The 5,000-nt window shown below is 59.2% G+C and overlaps 1 non-coding gene across 1 annotated transcript; it reads left to right on the plus strand.

Annotated features, from left to right (window-relative positions):
* Positions 1–2,535: 2,535 nt before the first annotated feature.
* LOC145654617 (18S ribosomal RNA) lies at positions 2,536–4,374 on the plus strand. The gene has a single exon (XR_014120825.1). It is a non-coding gene; the product is annotated as an 18S ribosomal RNA (ribosomal RNA).
* The last annotated feature ends 626 nt before the right edge of the window (positions 4,375–5,000 follow it).

Raw genomic sequence — 5,000 nt, forward strand, 5'->3', positions numbered from 1 at the left:
GGGTTTTGATTTATCGGTTTCATATCTCTGGGCTCCTTGGGAGCAGAAAGTCGGTTGAGGGCCCTTTGGAAAGAGCCGGGGCTGCCGTTTAACGCTGTCCAAGCGGCAGGCGAAGCGCACCCACCGTTTTTACGCTATGATTTTTTAAAACCGCCGGGGCGGCAAACACAGGGCCGGTCGGGTTTGAAGACGAATATCTCTTCGGCCCTTGGGAGGAGAGAAGCAGCGCGGGTCACCTTTGAACGCGCTCGCTGCCAGGAACGTCTGGCGTAAAAGTTTCGTGGGAATCGGACGTTCCTAGGCTGAGAAGCGAGCGCCCGCCCTCGGGCGGTCGGGGGCCCCTTTCTCATTCCCCGTCTGGGCTAAAAATACGAGGTCGGACCCGATGGACTCGGGAGACTGGAGAGTACCAGGGAGACCCTGGAAGCAGGCGACCCGACCCACGCTTCGCTGTCTCCTCGGCCCTCGGGAGTAGAAGCGCGGGGACGGTGGCGTGGGCAGCAGGGGGCGCTCCTGGCCATGCCCAGCGAGTTTCGTGCGAATCGGACCTGGTCCGGAAGAGATACGAAGGGAAAACTCATTACTCGTCGGGGTGGCACATCCAGGCTCTCGACCCTCCCAAAGTGTCCGACCAGGGTGCACCCTGCCGGGCTAAGAGAACAGCCAGGTGAACCCTGGAGGTTCCGAACTCCAGACCCCTGGACCCGACGGCTCAGTCCGCCTCAGGTGCACTACAGAGGTCCTCGGGCTGTCCCTGAGTGCATTAAAACGGAAATCAGAATTACTCCCCCGGGTGGCACTTCCAGGCTCTCGACCCTCCCAAAGTGTCCGACCAGGGTGCACCCTGCTGGGCATGGTTAGCCGCCAGCCCCCTTCCTGGAGGTCTGGTTGGCACGGGGTTTTGCAAATAGGTCCCGTCGGGTATATGGGAGAGCAAAGAGAATCAATGGGGTCCAAGCACTAAATTCATCCAGTGGCGTTCTCTGGAAGCCCAAGGGGAGTCCGAGGGGTGTTCGGCCGGCAAGGGGAGCTCTCCCTCGGACACATGATCAAACGCCTGTCCCCTACCGGAAAGTGGTGTGCTCTGGATGCCCCCCCCCCCCCCCATCCCCCGAGGGGGGTGCTTATCCCGCGAGGGGAGCCCTCCTCGGGTTAAGTGAACCATCATGCCGATTCCCCTATGGAAGTGGGCACATCCAGGCACACAGTCTGCTTTGCTCTCCCCGACCCGAGTGCGTCTGTTGGGCTGAGTGTACGCCCAGGCAACTGGATCCAATGGCTCAGTCCGCCGCAGCGTGCTTCGACGATGGGTCGTACAGCCATGCCACCAGGGTGGGCGTGTTTGTAAATGTACCAGTGGATTCTCGTCGGCCTGCCACATCCATGGTATCGACCCACCAGGCCTGTCCGACCAGGGGTTGACCCTGGACGGGCACGGTCTGTGGTTTGGCCCTTGTCCTAGATGAAATCGGGCACGGGGTTTTCTGGCCAGGTACCATCGGGTTACTGGGAGAGCGGCTTCGGTCTCCAGGTGAGACCAATGGTGAAGCAGCACGAGGCAATGGAGAGCATGCAAAGCGATGGGGAAGCCATGCACGGCAATGGCCACGAAAAAAAAAAAAAAATCACCACGGAAGGAACGTGAAGAACAAGGAGGAGTGTAGTGACACTGCCCAAAGCTGCCCGGTGTTGCAGGGGTCTATTGGTGTGTTGCTTCCTTGTTTGGTAGAGTGGAGTACCAGACCCGCCAGGGGTAGGCAAACCATTCCCCCTACGGTAAGTGAGGAGCCAGCCATTTGACGAGCGGGTGTCCACGTGTACGGGTGCGAGCGCTATCCCCCCACACGGGGTTAGGCCACGGCCTTAGGTGGACGTCTGCCGACCAGCCCCGGCTGATCCAGAACTTCTGATGTGGAGAGCGGTTTTGACAGATCCTCCCTGGTTCTAGCGGGTCAAGCCTCTGATGGGGGGTGGGGGTTATTTGTAACCCATCCCAGAACTCTCTGGGGGAGACTCAGACGGCCAGTCTGTCTACTCAGTTGTCCTATACTGGTGTCTGTGGTTTGGGAGGAAGGGAGTGCCCTGCTTTGTTGGCCTCCTCTTCAAACCTACCTGGGCCCACGAATCACTCTTCTTGGTTACATCACGAAACGTAGGTTGAGCGAGGCTAGGGGGGAGGGAATTCGACGAGGTCTTTCCCTTGTCCCCCCACCAGCGGCCCACGAAAATCAAAACGGCGTGAAGAGAGGGAACGCCGAAAGCACCTGGAGTCGGCCGTCCGCACCTCCGGAGGAGGTGGACGGGGTACGGTGCGGGCATGACCGGATGGGACAGCTTTGCATCAAGGTGAGAGGTCGGCGTCCGAAGGCCAGAGGGCGGTGCGCGAGCACGTTTACACTGGCCGCGGAAGCTGTCCTGGGTAGCCCTGTATGGCGTCTGGACCTGACGGCGCACGCACTTACAACCCGCTGCTTCCTAGCCCCCGGAAGGGGAGGCGGATGTCACTCGTGGTTCATCCCAGACCACGGTGCAAACTACCTGGTTGATCCTGCCAGTAACATATGCTTGTCTCAAAGATTAAGCCATGCAGGTCTAAGTGCACACGGCCGGTACAGTGAAACTGCGAATGGCTCATTAAATCAGTTATGGTTCCTTTGATCGCTCCACACGTTACTCGGATAACTGTGGTAATTCTAGAGCTAATACATGCAAACGAGCGCTGACCCTTCGGGGGATGCGTGCATTTATCAGACCCAAAACCCATCCGGGGGGCTCGGGCCCCCCGGCCGCTTTGGTGACTCTAGATAACCTCGGGCCGATCGCGCGCCCTCCGCGGCGGCGACGTCTCATTCGAATGTCTGCCCTATCAACTTTCGATGGTACCATAGTCGGCTACCATGGTGACCACGGGTAACGGGGAATCAGGGTTCGATTCCGGAGAGGGAGCCTGAGAAACGGCTACCACATCCAAGGAAGGCAGCAGGCGCGCAAATTACCCATTCCCGACACGGGGAGGTAGTGACGAAAAATAACGATACAGGTCTCTTTCGAGGCCCTGTAATCGGAATGAGCGTATCCTAAACCCATGGGTGAGGACCCATTGGAGGGCAAGTCTGGTGCCAGCAGCCGCGGTAATTCCAGCTCCAATAGCGTATATTAAAGTTGCTGCAGTTAAAAAGCTCGTAGTTGGATGTCGGGAGTGGGCTGGCGGTCCGCCGCGAGGCGTGCCACCGCCTGTCTCAGACCCTGTCTCCCGGTGCCCCCCGGATGCCCTTGGCTGGGTGTCCGGACGGGGCTCGGAGCGTTTACTTTGAAAAAATTAGAGTGTTCAAAGCGGGCCCGCTTCTCGCCTGAATACCTGAGCTAGGAATAATGGAATAGGACTCCGGTTCTATTTTGTGGGTTTCCTGAACCAGGGCCATGATTAAGAGGGACGGCCGGGGGCATTCGTATTGCGCCGCTAGAGGTGAAATTCTTGGACCGGCGCAAGACGGACGAAAGCGAAAGCATTTGCCAAGAATGTTTTCATTAATCAAGAACGAAAGTCGGAGGTTCGAAGACGATCAGATACCGTCGTAGTTCCGACCGTAAACTATGCCGACCCGCGATCCGGCGGCGTTATTCCCATGACCCGCCGGGCAGCGTGAGGGAAACCACGAGTCTGTGGGTTCCGGGGGGAGTATGGTTGCAAAGCTGAAACTTAAAGGAATTGACGGAAGGGCACCACCAGGAGTGGAGCCTGCGGCTTAATTTGACTCAACACGGGAAACCTCACCCGGCCCGGACACGGAAAGGATTGACAGATTGATAGCTCTTTCTCGATTCTGTGGGTGGTGGTGCATGGCCGTTCTTAGTTGGTGGAGCGATTTGTCTGGTTAATTCCGATAACGAACGAGACTCCGGCATGCTAAATAGTTACGCGGCCCTCCGCGGTCGGCGTCAAACTTCTTAGAGGGACAAGTGGCGTTCAGCCACGCGAGATGGAGCAATAACAGGTCTGTGATGCCCTTAGATGTCCGGGGCTGCACGCGCGCCACAATGGTTGGATCAGCGTGTGCCTACCCTACACCGAGAGGTGCGGGTAATCCGCTGAACCCCATTCGTGATGGGGACTGGGGATTGCAATTATTCCCCATGAACGAGGAATTCCCAGTAAGCGCGGGTCATAAGCTCGCGTTGATTAAGTCCCTGCCCTTTGTACACACCGCCCGTCGCTACTACCGATCGGATGGTTTAGTGAGGTCCTCGGATCGGCCCCGCCGGGGCTCCTCGCGGGCCTTGGCGGAGCGCCGAGAAGTCGATCAAACTTGACTATCTAGAGGAAGTAAAAGTCGTAACAAGGTTTTCGTAGGTGAACCTGCGAAAGGATCATTAACGGGTAACGCTGTCCGGCGTGCCTCCTCTCCCGACCCCCTCGACTTCGCCGTCCCCCCGCGTCGGGGCCCAGGGTCGAAAGGGTCTTCGGGGTTGCTGTTACACGTGGTCGCTTGCAGGTCAGGCTGGACAGAAGGCATAAAGGAGGAGCCTAGTCCCTCCCACCCCTTCCTCGTCCTCCGCCTCTTCCTCCGCGTCGTCCTTCAGCACCCCCCCCCCGCAGGCCCCGGTATTCTCTGGGTTCCAGCGCGAGAGACGCGTCGTTCAAAAAACTCGGCGTCCCCGCTCGTCGGGCGAAGGCCGGTTTCCCCTCACCTTGCCGGCAGGAGAAGCGCCTGCGAGTCGAGCGGGTCGTACGGGTCCGTCCCGCGCCCTCCCTCTCGCTCGCACGGCCGCTGCCTCCGTCCACCGCGAGGGGTTTTCCTATTTTGTTGTCCTTGTCATTCATCCCCGTCCCCTTGCTCGCTGACGAGCGGACTTTCCGGGGGGGGTTGCGAGCGCTGCTCCTCGTGGGGCAGGCCATGGCCCTTCCTGTGTTCGTCCGCCCACCGGCGTCCTGGGGCGTGGTGGTGGTGGGTGGCGCAGCCGGTTCCCCTGCTTCTCTCTCTCAGAAAGGAGTCTCAGGG

This window comes from Electrophorus electricus, unplaced genomic scaffold (assembly GCF_041902795.1).
Source record: "Electrophorus electricus isolate QZ-2024a unplaced genomic scaffold, ASM4190279v1 Scaffold139, whole genome shotgun sequence".
NCBI lineage: Eukaryota > Metazoa > Chordata > Actinopteri > Gymnotiformes > Gymnotidae > Electrophorus > Electrophorus electricus.